The sequence below is a fragment of the Mustelus asterias genome, chromosome 8 (assembly GCF_964213995.1).
Source record: "Mustelus asterias chromosome 8, sMusAst1.hap1.1, whole genome shotgun sequence".
In the NCBI taxonomy this organism is placed as follows: domain Eukaryota; kingdom Metazoa; phylum Chordata; class Chondrichthyes; order Carcharhiniformes; family Triakidae; genus Mustelus; species Mustelus asterias.
The window spans coordinates 66,649,325-66,668,805 of NC_135808.1; the positions used below are offsets into that span (position 1 = coordinate 66,649,325).

General features: G+C 43.1%; 1 protein-coding gene across 3 annotated transcripts in view; it reads right to left on the reverse strand.

The window, feature by feature from the left end:
- ddr2a (discoidin domain receptor tyrosine kinase 2a) overlaps positions 1-19,481 on the reverse strand; it is a 163,391-nt gene that overhangs the window by 80,087 nt on the left and 63,823 nt on the right. Inside the window, exon 1 of one of the 3 annotated variants that reach the window (XM_078218116.1) lies at positions 10,287-11,133. The exons of the other annotated variants lie outside the window; for them this stretch is intronic. The gene's annotated coding sequence lies outside the window, so the exon portion shown is untranslated. Of the gene's footprint in view, positions 1-10,286; positions 11,134-19,481 lie in introns of those variants that run through there. 3 annotated transcript variants of the gene reach the window in all.

Consider the following 19,481-nt stretch of genomic DNA (forward strand, 5'->3'; position numbering starts at 1 on the left):
CAGGACAGGAATACCCATCTACAGGGCATACCATGCCTACTAGCTATACAAGCCTGCAATGTCTGCCACCTAGAAGGACCTGCAGCGTCCGTGCAGGGGGAAACCATCGCCTGAAAGTTCCCCTCCAAGCCACAGACTATCCTGACAGAGATATAAATCATCATTCCTTCGTCACTGCCTCACAATCCTGGAACTTGCTACCCATCAGCACTGTGGGAGTGCCTACACCACATGGACTGCAGTGTTTCAATAATAAAGTTCATCATTTGCTTCCAGAGGGCAGATAGGGAATAAATGCTGGCTTTGCCAGTCATGTCCACATCTTGAGAATGAATCGAAAAAAAAGGATTACAGCAGCTCAAGGAGGTCTAGCATCATCACATATGTGCAACTAAGGATGGACAATCGAAGGTGGCAGCATCACAGACATCCTGAGAGCAAATCAACATGATGACCAAATAACATGGCGATAGCCTAAGGATACATCAATAATGGCCATTCTCTTTCTTTAAAATCTGTGAACATTACACAAGCACAGTGCAAATAACCTGTTCCAATCATTCTCAATGCACAGTTAATGATACATAAAAGCTCTAATCCAGCAGGTTAACTTTTACAGCTATTAAGCACCTCAATCAAGTAGTTTCTTGCTGCTATTCGATGACGCTACTATTAACACATTTCCATATATACTCGGAGCTTTAAAAGAATCAGGCCACCTTTTGCTTAGCAGACTTGCTCCATGTGCCAAAGAGACACAAAGCTTCTAGAACTTCATCAGGCTGAACAATCTTTGCAATGCATAAGATAAAAAGTTGAAACCTTTTAAATTCCTCATTTGTCAGTAAAAGCTCCCCAGAGAAGAATACTAAGTAAATCAATTGATTTTTCAAAGCACATCAAACGTCAAAAGATATATCCTGCAGCAGAAATATTTACTGCCTAGCCTTAAACTCAGGCCTTATACACGCCCTCCGAGGAGTAATGAAAACCACGTTTCAGTGGAAACCGAAGCTGCCTGGAGCACAAAGTTTCAAAGCACTGAGCTCGAGACAGAATGGCACAGTTAAATGACACATCAATGTCGGCTGGTTAATGCAACCCCCGTGATGGCGTCGGTACAGAATGCAAGAAATATTTCAAAATGACTAAAGGGCTGTCTAAACAGCTTGAGCATTTTACTGCCACATTTCAGCAAATTAAAATAATATGATAGTCCACAAACTAAAATAGAAATGCTCAAGTTGATGCTGTTGCATACTATTCCTATTGCTGATGGAGTACGTAGAATGACTCCTGCCCCCAGTCAAATGTTCCTGTTAGCTTTATGATCATTTCGGTCTGACTGCCATCAAACCATTCTAACTTTTTCTCCACTATATTCTTTTTCTCTCTGAAGACAACTCAGAGTTTCCGATTTCATAAATAAATGCAGTTCTCCAGTATCTTCCCCAAGAATAACGGCAAAGGCCAACACATTCAATATTTGACTGCACGTCTCTTTGTCTTGCCAGCTGTGGTTCAGTGGTCGAACTCGTCACTCTGAGTCGGAGATTATAGGTTCTTGCAGAGACATGAGCATAAAAATCCAGGCTGGCGCTTCAGTGCAGAACTGAGCGAGTACTCAGATGAGGTCCGGGATTTTCCAGCCGCGCACGCCCCAAGGTCAGAAAATCCTGCCCGAAGTCAACAGACCTTTGCATGGCCCATGTCACGCCCGCTACAATTCCCATGGTGGGCGGGACAGCAAAAATACCGTCCAAGGTATTAGACTGAGGCCCCAGCTGCTCTCAGGTTGATAACAGTAGCAACATGGATTTTGTTTTATGCAAGAGGTGCAGGGTTCTCCCCAACATTGGCCAATATTTATCCTTTAATCTAGCTATAATTCAAAGAGTAGTTCATTGCCACTGGGGCACCTTAGGTCATCCTGAATCATGATAGGTGCTGTATAAATCATATTTCTTTCTTATTCACAGGGCAGTTATGGAGGTATGCTTTCTTGTAGAGGTCAAAGATGGCATGGTTTCACAGTGGTTAACACTGCTGCCTCACAGCGCCTGTGACCCAGGTACAATTCCAGCCTTAGGAGACTGTCTGCATGCAGTTTGCACATTCTCCCTGTGTCTGCGTGGGTTTCTTCCAGGTGCTCCGGTTTCCTCCCACTCTCCAAACAATGTGTAGATTAGGTGGATTGGCCATGTTCAATTGCCCCTTAGTGTCCTAAGACATGTAGGTTAGGGGGATCAGTGGGGTAAATATGTGGGGTTACAGGGATAGGGCCTTTGCATGGTCTGTGTCCCGCCCACTATGATTCGGTGGCGGGCGGGACTGTAAAATTCCGCCCCAGTCTCATTCACCCAGCACCCACTTGTTCATTAATCTACATTGGATCTCTGTACGGCAAGCCTCAGTTTTAAAATTCTCTGCCTTGTACTCAAATCCTTCTTCACCTCTCCCTACCTCTAGCCCTAAGCCCTCCAATTACTTTTCTTCACCATTAGCAACTTTACCTCCAGCCTTCTGGATCTGGAATTTCCTCCCAAAATCTCTTCAACTCGCTCGAAATCCCTCTTCAAAGCTTCTTAAAACCTACCTCTCTGGTGAAGAATGTGGTCATCTATCCTAGTGTCTCCTGCTTTGGCTCAGTGGAACTTTTGTGTTGCATTATGCTCCTGTGCAGGTCTTTTGGGTTCTTTACTGAGTTAAAGAGGTTAGATAAATGTGATAAAACAGATTTCTCACGTAATGTCTACATTATATTTTTTCTATAATGCATTAATTAGACAGGGACACGTGATTTAAATACTGGCTTCAGGCACCTACAACAGGGAAAGAATTCCTTTCTTCCCATGATGAGGGATAAGGATCAAGACACAAAACTGTGCTGATTCACAATAGTTAGCACTGCTGCCCTCACAGCGCCAGGGACCTGGGTTCAATTCCGGCCTCAAGTCACTGTCTGTGGGGGGTTTGCATGTTCTCCCTGTGTCTATGTAGATTTCTTCCGGGTGCTTCAGTTTCCTCCCACAGTCCAAAGATGTGCGGGTTAGGTTGATTGGCCATGTGAAATTGCCCCTTAGTGTCAGGGGGACTAGCAGATTAAATATGTGGGGTTAAGGGGCCTGGGTGGGATAATGGTCGGTGCAGGCTAGATGAGCTGAATGGCCTCCTTCTGCAGTGTAGGATTCTATGATTCTATTATATTATTATTCATGGACATTTTCAGACAAAAGGTGCTTGATATCATTGTCAGCCAAATCCCAAAATCTCTGCTCTAGACGATAAGTTATTTTTAAAAATCTCTTGAAAGACATTAACTATTGATCGGTGATCACTGAATTATTGATCTCTTACAATGATTGATAAAAGTTAAATTATAGCCGCTTTAACCTTAGATTTCAATTGTTTCCAAGTATTAATATTTGTAAGTTTGCAGGGAAGCACAAACATTCATTAATTGATCATTTGAAAGGAAGAATGTTCATGTTCCAAGGATATTGTATGAGACATGAAGAGCTTCTTTTGATACTTACTTAGCTTTTGTTGAGTTTAATTCAGATTCCAATGTTGACATTTGCACTTGGTTAGTAGCAATATTAGCTTACTAATCTACAAACAGTATATCAGGAAGTCTATGAAAGACTGCATGTAATATGTCTGCAGAGGCAGACGTCTCTTCACCAAAATCCCTTTATTTACAAACTCTAACAGCAGTACACAGAGTGCTAGTAGTTCGCAGTCTATCTCTGGGGGTGTCCTGGTTAAGTACAAAGCAAAGACTCCCTGACTGACTCATCAATTGGATCCTTAATCAAGGATATCTTTTCCTGGTTTTTTAATATCTTTTCCTGGATCCTAATCTGGGAGTTCATACTCCAATAGGCCAACCCCAATGGCCTGATTGAAGCCATTACACTGCAAGACTATAAATTCTTTCTGATTCTTATACACAAAAACACATTCTGGAGGACTTTTCAAAACCTTACAAATTGATTCAATCTTAGTTGTTTCCTGGTTATTTGTATTACAGGTAACTTGCTGTGTCTATCTCAGCTGATGCTCATGTTACTATCGAAAGCCACTGTCTATGTGGAAAAAGTAATTTGTTTGAAAGCACAATTTAAGTATGTGAAACATAAAAACTCAGGCAAAATGTCATTGCCATAAAAAACAGCAAGTACTTTTGCAAGATGAAAATGTCCCTTTAAGTTATGAAGGCATTTTACTGCTGTTTTTGGCATGTCACAGATCCCCTCATATTACACAAACAACAGCTGCCTTTATACGCAGAGCACTACAGGAAATTTAAAAAAAAGGACAGACATACAAAGAACATCATGAAGGGTAATATATATTAAACCATGGTGGAAGCACTGGGATATAATGTGATTTAAAACCCCTGGCAATGTTAGCAGAAGTTTTAGAATCTCATCACGCCAAGCCCCACTTGTCAACTGATGGTAAAAGCAGAATACCTTATGCCAGGGTTCTGCCAATTGTATGCTTGACCTGGCCAACATGAAGTCCGTGGCAGGGTGATTTATTCATTCTCTTCATGAATGAAAATGCCAAGTCACTGCTCTGTGCCCAGCCCCACCGGCAACACGGGTAAGTGCAATCCATGGTGGTGTCCAAACATTCTGAGTGATAGCACATCAGAACCTCAACAAACTGTGGCATCGTATCTCTACAATGTGATCTTTCACTACCTTCACAACAAGGACTGTGATACATTCAAACTGATTCATTCCTTATGCACCGCACAAACATTTTCTTTTGGCTCCACATTAGACTATTCCAAACAAGCTACAAATGGAGAAAAATCTAGTTAAGAAGCAGACCTTCAAAGTAAGGCTCCATGGTATAACTTGCAGTCAGGTCAACCTGAATTTGTTACAGTCACAAGTGACAAAATTGGGCTCGATAATGGCCATTTTGGGATTCCAAGTTGGTATCAGCAGCGCATACACTTCTGATGTGAAGTGCTCCAAAGTTATATTGGTAATGGGGTTCATGAGCATGCACCTAACATCTTGGTAACAGAAAGAGCAGGCACCTCAATGTTGTTTAGCATTCACTGAGCATTGCCATTCTAGAGCTCCAAATTTCAGTCTATACCATCTATTGGCCTGGCACAGATGAATATTCATGAAGTAGCAGGAAGGACCATCCACACCATCTCCACCACCACCCCCACCCCCCAACATCAACAAGCGCTATGTAAAAAAAATGTTCAACTACTTACAGGATATTTCTGCTCAATTTCTTCTGGCTATTGCTAATATTCTGCAACAGTTTGGGCTCTAGTTTACCAGCTTAAGGTTTCCAACCTCGACAGGGAATGATGTGCCGGGTGCTAAAGGATATTATGCTGATTTCAAGACTTCTGCATAGAATTCCCATGAGTACACTATCAGGCTTTCCTCTTGGAATCAGCCTTGTCTGGGAGAATGAAGTGAAGCCATGCAGAACAGGACTAGCTGCTGGAAGAGGAAGCAAAGGGAGGAGTGGAAGCGGGCTGTTGGTGTGAGATCATAGCCTTCCAGGCTGATCAGAGATCGATTCTCACACTTCCGTAATGATCAATATTTGAGAAGTCTATGCTTCACAAAGAACGTCCTCACTGAAATCCACCCACTGCTGCAGCCATAGCTCCAATCTTAGAGCAGAGTAAGAATTACATTCCAGTAGCTGTCAAGGTGATGATAGCTAGGAATCTTTATGCACCTGGCTCCTTCCAGGCCACTGCTGGAGGTAGAAGCAACATCTTTCAGTTTGCAGTGCTCTGCTGTTACAAGGGAGGTGACTGAGGCTCTTTATAACTACACTTCATTAAGTGGGTGGAGTGAGCATGCGGCTTGGCTCTGATTGCCGGTTTCTACAAGGTACAGGGTGCCAGTGACTGCTGGCACATCTTTTTATGTGCAGCATATGTCAACTCTGACAAAAACTGGAACCAAAAGGGATTCCGCTCTCAGTGGCTCGCTGTTGTCTGACCATAGGCAGCAAATGATGCAGGTCGAAGGCAGATATCCTGGCAGCAGTCATGATGTATCTGTTCTGTGGAGGTTCACGGTGCCAGTTGTATTTAAGTCACCATGGCAAACCAAATGGCGACTACAGGGCGATGGGCAATCCACTGAGGATAGGCTTGTGGCTGTGGTTTGACACACATACGCACATGCACACACGAAATACAAACTAGCGTCCTGAAGCAATGATTCTATGGCCAGTGTTCAGCTGCATGAGTGTCAAACTTTGTGGTGGTCTGCTGCATGCTCACCATCATGTTGGAAACAGCCTTTGCTACCAAGCATCAGGAGAGGAGCAGGAGCACAAGGTGAAGGACAAGAATGAGGAAGAGGAGGAGGTGGACAGGGAGGAGGAAAAAGTAGTGAGGCTGTAACCCTAGGCAGCCTCTTTCTGCCCAGGCTCTACGTGAAGAACTCATTTATCTACTTTATCTTTAACTTCAACCCCAATTTTCCAATCCAACAGTCCCATTTCCTTACCTTCCCACTGTTAATGACCATCACTACAGCCTCTATGTCACATTAAAAGCCACCCGAAATGCACAATCCAATTCAAATTATAAATTAAATCATGCCATACGAAAATTAAACTAATCACCCTTATGCAATCCTTCATGCCCATTTGCTGTATACCTCTGACTGTCCTAGCTCTATCCCAGTGGCAGCAGCATGACTGGGTTGACATGGCTGCTGACTTTCAGTGGAGAAGAGGGCAGATGACCTTTGAGGTTGACTAGAAGCAGCCCTAGGCTTAGAAGGCTGGGCTGTCTACGGTGGAGGCCGTTAACAGTCTGGTTCAGCCTCAGACAGTAGCCAGCGTGAAGGATGGAGTCCGTGGTTAGGGAATATAATTTGTGGTGGGAACTGAACACAATGGCTTCAGGCTTCCCAATGTTTAATCGGAGCAAACTACTACTCAGTAATAAGTTAATGTTTAGGGATAGTATTATTAAGGATAGTAGAAGATGATTGCATCCAATTAAACCGTTCTTGTTGACTCCATGGAGGTATTGGGAGAGAAAGGTTACATAATCTATTTAACGTGAAGTCAGAATATACATGGCGATGCACAGCTTGCTGCATTAATGGTAGGATTGTACTATGCAATTTGCAGTTGTGTCTAACGCAGTGACCTCTATAATCATTTTCTGAATATTTTAAATGGTTGACACTGTGGGAAGATTGCTTAATGCTCAAAGGGACAGATGGGTTATAATCACTAAAGATTATTATTTGAACAATATTATTAAAGATGTGGTTTTAAATTGGACAGGAAGTGGTTTCCAACTTGTGCATTCATTCCTGTACAGTTAACCCTCTTGAGGCAGAGGTTAACCCCCTCAGTGCCAATTCTCGAGTGGGGAGGTGCAATGGTGGGAACAAGTTGGATTTCATGTTTGGAGGTCTGACATAATCTGTGGAGAGATAAACAGAGTCAGCATGTCAGGTCGATAACCATTTGTTAGAACCAGTTCCAAGTTCCGGTGATAGGTCATCAGACTGACACATTGGGCAGGAGTTGGGACACTAATATCAAAACTAAATAAACTCAATGGATGAAGGAGCAGTGCTACGAAAGCTCGTGATACCAAATAAACCGGTTGGACTTTAACCTGGTGTTGTGAGACTTCTTACAAAACTAAATAAAGGTCGTGAGCCCACACTTACTAGAAGCAGGAATGGCTCAATTCTCTTGCTAGAGGCAGCCTGCTAATTGGTTGCCCTGCTCTAGCTGCCTTATTAAGAATGGCAGGTTGGCCCTCAATGCTACAGGCCCAGAGGACCACTCGCTCAACAAGCTAGGTAGACTCACCAGGAGATGAGGGCACTGCTGAGGGAGGTAGGAGACTATGAGAACACCTCAACATGGGGGCATTCTCGGAGGTATAAAAATAAATCATGATTTCAGAGTGGGGAAGGCAAGAGGTCCCTTGGAGTGGCTGTGGAGAGGGTGGACTTTTATATCTACTGTCCCCTCTTTTGGGGAACAAACCTCCATCTCTGATGGTCCCCTGGACCACCACAGGAAGGGGGTGTCCATGGGGCTGGCAGCCTCTGCCTGGGGGCGGCGGGAGCTCAGCCACTGGCAAAATGCCACCAAGGCTGGAGAATCAGCCCTATTTGGACCCTTAACATGTAAATTGGCTCCCCCTTTCCATGTTCTGGGAAGCTAATCCACATTCCTGACTGGTCCTGGGAAAATTCTCTGGTGGCGGGAATGTGTTTGGGGTGCCACCTTGACATGGCTCCCCACTTTTTTTCTGACATCTTCCCCCCTGCCCCCCAACCTCCGAGCCTGCCACTATGAGATGGGGTGGGGGTTGGAAATTGTGCCCACTAACCATTTATTAGAGCGGCTGAGTATTTACAGCATTAAGCTTTTATTTCAGATTTCCAGCATCCGCAGTATTTTGTTTCTGGATTTTGGCTGTTAACCATACCTTTCATCAGCTATTAACAACTTTTCTTCTTTACAGTTCTTAACTTAAAGAAGGGAGAAGCTGAAATGAATGAATCTGAGATCAAACAGATGGGAAAAACATTGCAATGAAATGTTACCATGAATTGAAAGTGCTGAGAGAAGGGACTCAAATAAATTTCAATTCAACCAGCAATCACTAGTAGCCAGAGAAACATTTGAAACAAAAAGTAGGACTATATGCTGAGGGACTCAAACTTGGGGCAATGGGGGAAAGGCTACTGTGCAGCCCTACTGAGCAGCCCTACTGAGGGCGGCACGGTAGCACAGTGGTTAGCACTGCTGCTTCACAGCTCCAGGGTCCTGGGTTCGATTCCCGGCTTGGGTCACTGTCTGTGTGGAGTTTGCACATTCTCCTCGTGTCTGCGTGGGTTTCCTCCGGGTGCTCCGGTTTCCTCCCACAGTCCAAAGATGTGCGGGTTAGGTTGATTGGCCAGGTTAAAAACTGCCCCTTAGAGTCCTGAGATGCGTAGGTTAGTGGGATTAGCGGGTAAATATGTGGGGGTAGGGCCTGGGTGGGATTGTGGTCGGTGCAGACTCGATGGGCCGAATGGCCTTCTTCTGCACTGTAGGGTTTCTATGATTTCTATGATTTCAAGGCCTTTCAGTCAATGTACACCAAGGGGCTGGTGTTGACTCCTCCAACCACAAGATTATTCTTGACTGTATATAGTAAATGCAACAGTGTTGAAGCACCTCAAGAGTGCAATATGACCCATGTATATAATTTGAACATTATACTATCTGTGACAAAAATATTGAAATGTTTGTAATGTTTCCATCTCTGTATTGAAGCACCTCAGAATCCGTTTTGATCTTTGCGGAAAATACAAATACTGTTGTGCTTTCCTGTCATGATCATTTAAAATCGTAGAATGCCTACAGTGCAGAAGAGGCCATTCAGTCCATCAAGTCTGTACCAACTCTCTGATAGAGTATCCCTCTCCCCCGCCCTATCCCCGTAACCCCACACATTTCCAATGGCTAATCCATCTAACCTACACATTTTGGGATACTGAGGGGCAAGTTAGCAAATCGAATCCACCTAATCTGCACATCTTTGGACCATGGGAGGAAACTGGAGCACCCGGAGGAAATCCACACAGACACAGGGAGAACGTGCAAACTCCACACAGTCACCCAAGGCTGGAATTGAACCTGGTCTCTGGCGCTGTGAGGCAGCAGCGTCAACCACTGTGCAAAACATAGAGGCGGCACAGTGGCAATGTTTTCTTTGAGATATTTTATGAATAAAGTTTATTTTAGTCATTTCACTTGACTTGTGCTTCCTATCTATTGCCAGTCACACTTCTTTAGCTAGTAATTGTACAGATGGAGGTCGGTTAGCTCAATTGGCTGGATGGCCTTTCAGTGATGTAGGACAACGCCAACAGCGCGGGTTCAAATCCCAAACCGGCTGAGGTTATTCATTAAGTCCCATCTTCTCAACCTTGCCTCTCGCCTAAAGTGTGGTGATCCTCAGGTTAAATCACCACCAGTCACCTCTCCCTCTCAAAAGGGGAGAGCAGCCTATGGTCATCTGGGACTGTGGCAACTTTCAATTGTACAGATTAAAAGTGCAGCAAGTGTGCAGGTCATGAAGCACACAGATATGAAAGTAAGGGTTAAATAACCCACTGTAAAACTGGGTGCGTGTTCATCGAAAATAAGACAGCAAATAAATGGAGACAGGACAGAGTTAAATAGAGGTAAACTGGAGCCAAAAATCAGCAAAGACAAATTAAACAAGTCCTGTTCTGTGATTCACGTACCTGAGCCGATTGAACAAATAATCTTCCGATAATCCTGACTTTCCTCCACAAGAGTAGTTTCCTCCACAAGCCTTTCACACACATGCAAAATCCCCAATCAGTTACACTTTCCTTCATACACTTAATGTTTCACATTGCATCCAGAGTCCAGCTCCTGGTGCCCGAGAGTCCAGCTCTGGAAAAGGGCAAGCAACATCTTGGGTTTTGTACAAAACAGCAGATTAACATAATTTATGTTTTCCATCTGCCACTTTTGTCCAATGAAGTCGGGGAGGGAGATAATCATACAACCAGGTCACGCCCGCAGCACTGAACGCACTTGGCTCAGGTTCGATGAAGTCTGCGCTTTCTATGAGGATGATGAAGTTTAAACGGGACACTTGTAGAGAGCGGCTAGGTGAAAAGTTTTCAGACACCGAGAAGAAAGCCCTTTTCAGGTTATAAAGTAAAGCGGACCAGCGATCACGGTATCAACTGCTCACACAATGCAGAATGTGTGCAACAATTGTAACTGTGTCTCGTGTCCACACTTGCTCTCTGAGACACACGGATTTACAGCCTCTTTGCCCCATCTTTCCCCAGATTCAGAATGTGCAATCGTCCGTGCAGTGAGAGAGAGAGCGAGCGATCCAAGGGGAAACTCAGCTTTCCGTCTGATGTTAAAAAAAGAATGATGCCAATAAATCCAGATGTTGTTAATAATGATCAGTCATCTCTGCACGATATGCCCCATGCTGGTTGAAATGGCAGAGTTATTTACAAAAAGAGTGTCTCATGAATAAAAGACACATCGAGGATTCCAACAAAACAGCAAGAGATGTGGATGTACAAAATCCCTTTTTAATGTGAGAAAAATAATGTCTCTTTTTTTTTGACATCCCCCAGCTTTTGGCTCCTCCCTCATAATTTTCCAGTAAGGAAAGTGGCTACTGCAGGACTTCTGCTCATGTTAGAATGATAGAATCCCTACAGTAGAGAAGGAGGCCATTCGGCCCATCGAGTCTGCACCGACCACAATCCCACCCAGGCCCGAGCCCTGTAACCCCACACATTTACTCTGCTAATCCCCCTGACCCTAGGGTCAATTTAGCATGACCAATCAACCTAACCCGCACATCTTTGGAATTGTATTTAGATCAAATTTCTTTGCTGCTTGTATATGTGAAAAGCAAGGGAAGGGTTCATCCCCTTCTCGTGGGTTATTTCTCAGAACTATCAAACAGGTCGCTATAAATTGTGGGGGGGGGATCAAATGATAGCACAAACTTAAACTCTTCTTCTGGGGGGAAGAAAAATATTACTAATTAACATCGCCAACTTAATGCTTTTTATCAAATGCAAGTTCCACTGGCAGAAGGGTTGGTAACGAAAGAACACAGAATTATGTTCATTGGCCAAGACGAATGGAGGAGAATTTTGTTTTTTGTATCCTGAGTTATTGCGATCTGGAAGTAGATTCAGCAGTAAGAGGAAATCTGACACATGTCTGAAGGGAAGGCAGCTGTAGCCCTATGGAGGAACAGCACTGGAGTGGGGCTAATAGGGTAGCTCTTTCACAGAGCAGGCACAGGCACAATGGGCCATATGGCCTCCTTTGTTTTGTATGTGCCTATGTAACTATCATTATATTGTAACATGACTTTGATTGGAGAGTAACTGATTTAGGGAACTGCCAGTTTAAGGGGATCTACCAGATGCTTGCTCCAGCTAAGGAAGTATTAATCCCTGGAACACTTAATGTAAATCTTAAATGTGAGATGATTTGACCTGACAGACATCTTGTCAATAGGTTAGTAAAGTCACTGCAAAGCTAACAATTAGAGTGTCAGTCGTGACTCAGGTGGTAGCACTCTCACCTCTGTACCAGAAGGTTGCTGATACAAAATCTACAGGAGAGTACAGAGGGAGTACTGCACTGTTGGCAGTGCGGGGATAATTCAGAAACTGAGACCCTCTCTGATCTCACACTTGGACAGCCATGGCATTATTTTGAAAAAGAGCAGACAAATTCTCCTATGCCTCAACTAACATCATTGAACACCAAATGTGCTTACATCTGTACAAATAATGTAAGACTTTTTTCTTTTTCAAATAATCCCCATCAACTAGTAAGTTAATTCTGGTAAATGGGTAAAGAATGGGTTCCTGTTAAATTGGTCTCAGAAGCCTTGAAATAATTATTAGTGTTTAACGTATTCACACAACATTTTTCTTGTAATACACTGATGCAGTGTAGGTCTGCTGCGTACTGGGTTAATGTGGCACTGAGTACAGTACCACCCACACCGTGATGTAAGAAGGTACATTGACCCAGATCAAGTCTAGGATGGACAGAGATATGTAAAGACTTAGAGGTATGTAAAGACCATACCTGAACCCTCTACTGTATATATAAATATATATATATATATATGTGTGGTTATGATTTGTTACTAAACATGTGCTGTTAATATACTCAAGATTATGAAGCCTTCTTCATGATGTCCAAAGCAGGATTCTTCACATCTGTCTATTGTTTTAAGGGAAGACATTACAATTTTTTTAAAGAAGTAAGACCTCCATTGAAACCGAGAGCAGAAGAATATCCAATGAACATGCAAAGTATCCACGGTTGGTATCGCAAGCAGTCACTACTAGACTGTATGATTTATAGATGAGGTTGACCTGGGCTAGACTGGGCTAACTCATACAGGTTCAGAAATTTCTCAAGACTGGGCCTGGCCCATCAGATTCAGAGACAGACTTGCACATTTGAAGGGAACAATTCCTTTCATGGTGTCTTGCCAAACATTTGGTTTCATTACTGTGACCAGCAGCTGAGTCTGAGGTGTGTAAAATCTGGCAGTACTGAATACAATCAGATTGTATTCTTTCCAGCATTTGCCACTTTTATTAAATATTTAAATAACAAAAACAGAGGGAAAGAGCTCTCTTAGTCTTTACTGAAGTATTCACTGTTTCACCATATTTTCCACTTGTTTCTCTTGTCGGAAGTATCAGTGGCACTAGACATATCCTGAAAGCCAAAACAATTGCATCTGGATGTCTGTGGGATTTGGTACTGCAAATCTTACATGTGAAGAGTGGGAGGGAGTGAGGATTGTGATGAAGTACATCTTATTATTGTGGCAGTACTCCAGTGTAAATGATGCCATTAGCCAGCAGCAGAAAAATAAGGAGCTTTGATTGCATTTAATTCTTTTGCAGTTTTAGCATGGAAACAGGCCGTTCAGTCCAAACTGTCTGCCTTGGTGTTTAACCTCCAAACATGCTGCAATTCTAATATGATGTGACAGCCCTGTTCCCAAATCCTATTTTAATTCTTACTGATTGTGAAATGTTGATGGGCGGTCTTTATTCTAATAATAATTAACTTCATTACAATGAAGTTTGACTATAGTGAAAGGAGGTGTTTGTCTTTACTTAATTTGCAACACGACTGTGTGCACAGTGTATATAGGAGCATCTTATATTGCCAATGTCTGACAGAATTACAGTGAGGCTGCTTGCTGGGGCAGCAGTTTTCCCTATCGGCTTCTGAGCCCTGCCATCAGGTCCAGATGGAGGTGGCCAGAGGCTCTTCCTGAATCTAGTCAGGCATCAGGGAGGGCTCTAAGTCTGCCAGAAGGGCTGCAGTGGTACAGGTGCTGATGGACACCATTCACTTTCTTCTGGTCTCTGTTCAGTTGAATCAAAAAACACGCTGTAAGTTGTCTCTATGAATGTTACCAACAGTAGCCTACTGATATTCCAAATGTTTGTGTTACTCATGAATGGGATGTAGGCATTGCTGGCTAAGCTCACTCTTATTGCTCTTGAAAAGGTGGTAGTGCGCTACCTATCTGAACTTCTGCAGGTCCCTGTGCTGTAGGTTCATCCACAGTGCTGTCGGGGAGGAAGCTCCAAGATTTTGGCTCAGTGATAGCGAAGGAATGGCAATAGATTTCCAAGTCAGGAAGGCGAATTGTTTGGAGGGGAATTTCTAGGTGATGGGATTCACTGTGTCTGCTGCCCTTGCCCTTCTTGATGGTAGTGGTCATGGGTTTAGGAGATGCAGCCTAAGGAGCCTTGGTGAGTTCCTGAAGTGCATTTTGTAAATGGTACACTGCTGCCACTGTGTGTCGGTGATGGAGGGACTAAATATTTGTGGTAGGGATGCCAATCAATTAAGTTGTTTTGTCTGAAATGGTGTCATGCTTCTTGAGTGTTGTTGGAGCTGCACTAATACAGGCAAGTGGAGAGTATTCCATTACACTCCTGACTTATGCCTTGTAGATTGTGAGCAGGCTTTGGGAAATCATGAGGTGTGTTCCCGCAGAATTCCCAGCCATTCACACCCTTCCGCTGCTGCCAGCAAGAACAGAGAATTTGGCATTCAGCCAAATCTCCATTCATAGAAGCAGGACTGGGGAATCCCAACTGCGGGTGAGGTTGGAGAATCTGGCTCCTAGTCCCTGACCTGCTTTTGTAGTGACAGTATTTATATGGTTAATCCAGTTCAGTTTCTGGTCACTGGTAACCCACAGGATGCACAACACTATTTGTTTATTTCTAAACAGTGGCACCATTAGGATTGATTTGTGGGAGCAGCATTACTGAAAAACCTCATCATTATTGGCACTAAGTCACTGAGTTTCCGATATTTACTCAGGGGTGGGGCAGGAGAGTGAGTGGGACATCACTGGCGGAGGACATTGTGAGGAGGTGAAATTTGGATATTGCCATTTGTGTCAAACATTTGCCAATTGCATTGGGGTGATACTTACTGTACTACAGGAAAACACTCCTCTTCCTCTTGGCCCACAAGCAGTGCTGCAAGGACATTTCATGCCATGCATCTTGCCTCCATCATCTCCATTTAATTGCTCTTAATGAGGCTTTAATAGTTTTTAATTGGCCTCAGATGGAAGGAGAATGGGATTCTTGTCCTGTCTTCTCCGCCTACTCTAATATTTTTTGCTGATGCCAGGATTGGTGTCTTGCAACTGTCACACCATCTGACACTGGTATTTTTGCCGCCCTCTCCCTCATTCCCAACTTTGAGGACCCTGAAAATCCAGCAGATGTGTCTGTTTGCCATCAACTGTTGATCATTGGCTTCGAGTGTCACAATTGGTCTATGGGTATCTGTGTCTGAAAAATCCCATCACCCATTTGATGTTTGGCAACCGCTACACATTTGACCTTGATCACCATATGTCAATGACAAAGAATGCCATCACAGTGAATAAGTAACATCACTGATTGGTTTTGAACTGGTTTTTCTATGCGCCAAATTTCTTCAAAAATGCACCACCAAGTTTGTAAATAAATGGTAGAAAAAGTTCAACATGATTTTTCCACTTATCAGAAAAATAAGAGAAAATGTAGCAGAAACAGATGAGAATTGGACTGTCAGGATTACAATGGCACAGTGGTTAGTACTGTTGATTCACAGTGCCAGCGACCCGGGTTCAATTCCGGCCTTGGGTGACTGTATGAAGCTTGCACGTTCTCCCAGTGGTTTCCTCCCACGTTCCAAAGATGTGCAGGTTAGGTTGTTTGGCCATGATAAATTGCCCCTTAGTGTCAGGGGGACTAGCAGGGTAAATACGTGGAGTTACGGGGATAGGGCCTGGGTCGAATTGTCATCGGTGCAGGTGCGATGGGCCAAATGCCCTCCTTCTGCGCTATAGGGATTCTATGATTCTATGATATAAATAAATACAGGGAATAATATTGTAAGACTCTGCTGCTAACAGTGTAGCTAGTGCCAAGCAAGGCTTGGAGAATTCATCTTATTATAACTCTATCTGTGGTCCTCTCAAAATGACCACCATTGTATAAAAATATAATTCAGTAAGCGTACATTTTTTCATGCTCATCATGTCAATTAACTGTTACTAAAAATTTAAACACGTGCATTTTGTTTTGTGACAACAATGCTATCAAAGGACTTTTCTATATTTTTAAAAAGGAATGTGTATCCCATTGCAATGCTCATGTTTCTGGTTACGCCAAATCATTATAGTTCCCTCACAGACAAAGTATTTTTCAATGTCAGTACAACATTCTCAAAATGACTGCCCACGCAAATTTCTTTCTACTTGGTTGGCATATAAAAAGCTTGAAAAAAATTAGATAAAATTTTTTTTAAAACAGACAGTGATGGAAGGGAAAATGGAAACATCTGACAAGTTCCAGAGGTCACAATAAAATGAGGGATTTGAAAGAAGCAGTTGGACTGGCAATTTAGGACAAGGCAGTTGGCCAGTTCGGGTTTCGTATCAGACTGATTACATTTCTTTTTAAAAAGCGCAGCGTCCCTTTCCCTCCAATCCTCTCTCCCACGCAACTCCCCTGCTGAAAATATGTGCATTGTCAGAAATAGAAGTCAGAATAACAGTTTTTACAAGGGGAATATGTTGTGAGGCTTAAAGTTGTGTAGCTCTTAACGGCTTTTTCCATATCCCATCCCAGATTCTGAAATTCTTCCAGGTTCTTCATCCTCCGGGATTTGAAAAGTCCAAAAACAAGTCTGCGAAGGGAGCTGGTGATACAATTTGTGCGGCACAAGAAGCTTTCCAGAATCGCAATTTTTTTACTGTTTTCAAGAAAGGATCTAGGCCCAAGCTCCCTTCACAATAACTCTTCTTTTATAAAAATTGTCCACTCGACAGCTATTTGGAAACATAGAAAGCATTCTTTCTTTCTGGTTGTATCACAGCTTGGTATGGCTCCTGCTCAGCCAAGACTGCAAGAAACTACACAGGGTTGTGAATGTAGCCCAATCCATCACGCAAACCAGCCTCCCACCCATTGACTCTGTCTACACTTCCCGCTGCCTCAGAAAAGCAGCCAGCATAATTAAGGACGTCACGCACCGCGGACATTCTCTCTTCCACTTTCTTACTTCAGGAAAAAGATACAAAAATCTGAGGTCACGTACCAACCGACTCAAGAACAGCTTCTTCCCTGCTGCTGAGAGACTTTTGAATGGACTTACCTTGCACTAAGTTGATCTTTCTCTAACCCTAGCTATGACTGTAACACTACATTCTGCACTTCCTCCTTTCCTTCTCGATGAATGGTATGCTTTGTCTGTATAGCACGCAAGAAACAATACTTTTCACTGTATAATAATACAGTGACAATAATAAATCAAATCAAATAATGGATCAGAATATCATTTCAAGTTACTTTTGCTACTTACACACAGGAAACACGTGCATTCTCCTGACATCCCCCTGTGCTCTACACTGGAAGGCATTTATCAATGTCTCCCCCAGGCTTGAAGGATTTTTGTTGTTAAAGGGCCACTCTTTAAAAAAGGAATTTTGGCAAATCTTTTTTGACTGGGGAAGTGGATGAGCCAGAGGAGCTGTCCACATGAATTTCAACATGATTTATGTTATCATGGAAGAAAGGTGTATTTATAGAGCAGCTCTCACAATCTCAGGATATGTCGCAAAGTACTTCACAAAAGCTTTACCCAACGCAGTATGCCTTATGCTGGTGTAATGCAATTAAGACATACTGTATAACAAGACTTAAAATTACAAGGATAGATCTTTATAAAATGTCTTTGGAATACAGCACTTTCTTGACATGTTGCTACATGACAACCGACAGTGACTAAGATGCAATTAAAGAGGAAATGCTTTTCTGATACAAGATCATTCTATAATAAAAATACCTCCATCATTCTCAGACATTAACTCAGCCCAATATCTAACTAGTCTACAATTGCGGTTATAGTATACGGATGGGCTGCGGCTGTTTGTCACAGAGTGAAAAGGAGACAAGGAAGACGAGACTACAATGGACAATAAGGCAGTTCCATACTTGTTAAATGAGTATTTAGTACACTCACTTTCGAGATAGCAAAATAACTAAGTCTACAGCTAGTTCTGGAGAACATATCTCTAGCACTGCAGCTAGGCTATCAGGGCCTGCAGCCTTTTCTATGTTCACGCCGAGGTAATTGAATGGCTGAAGACTGATATCTCTGGTAGTGGGGGCCTTAGGAGGAAGCCATGATGGATCATTCAGGCTGAAAATGGTTGCAAATCCTTCAGCCTTGTACTCTGACTTGGCACTCACTTGTGGTCTCTACCTTCGTTGAAGATGAGACTATTCATAGAGCTTTCTCCTCTCGTTAGTTGCTTAATTGACCATTATATTTGCAATGGATTTGCCAAGACGCAAGAGAAATGATCTGACCTATTTGTACTTATCTTTATATGTAACATGCCACGTCTGCTGTTGAACATGCACATAATCCTGTGTTGCAGCTTCACCAATTTGACACATCAATTTCAGGTGTCTCTGATGCTGATCCTGGCATACTCTTCTACTCCTCATTGAACTAAGGTTGTACCTGGCTTGATGGAAATGGTAGAGTGGGGAATATGCCAGGCTGTGAAGTAACAGATTCTGCTCATGTTGATGTCCCAAAGCACCTCATGGATTCCCGGTTTTGATTTGCTAGATTTGATTTTCATTTACCCCATTTAGCACAGTGGTTGTGCCACTCAATGCAATGGAGTGTTTCCTCTTCGGTCATGGGATTTTGTATTCACAGGGACTGTGGGGTTGTCACTCCTACCAGTGCCATAATGGACAGAGGCATGTTGATGGATAGTTGGTGATGGAGAGGTTAAATAGATTCTTCCCTCTTGTTGGTTCTCTCACCACCCGCTGCCAATTAAGTCAGTAGTGGGTGCTACCGAGCCATTCTCAGTGATGGACATTGAAGTCCTCTACCCAGGGTGCACTGTGTGCCCTTTCCACCATCAATGCTTCTTTCTAGTGGTGTTCAATATGGAGGGGTACTGATTCATCCGCTGAGGTAAGGTGTCAGTGGTAATCGACAGGAGGAAGCCTTGCTTGTGTTTGACTTGAACCCATGAGACTTCATGAGATCCAGTGTCAGTGTTGAGGACTCCCCAGGCTACTGCTGCAGTAGAGAATGGTGCGGGGCTAGATTTCAGTAAATACATTTTAGACACTCAAATGTTTTTTGGCAAAAAAAGACTGGCAAGAATTGCTAAGCAAAAAGTGAATTAATTCACATGAAGAATGTGCAGCAAAATATAAACTCATTTTTAAAAAAGCTCTAAGGCTGTTTCTAAACGTTCAGGGACACAATGCAAAGTTTCTAACAGTTATCATGAGTGACTGTCAGCAATCCGTGCAGTGAAACTTCAGATGGAC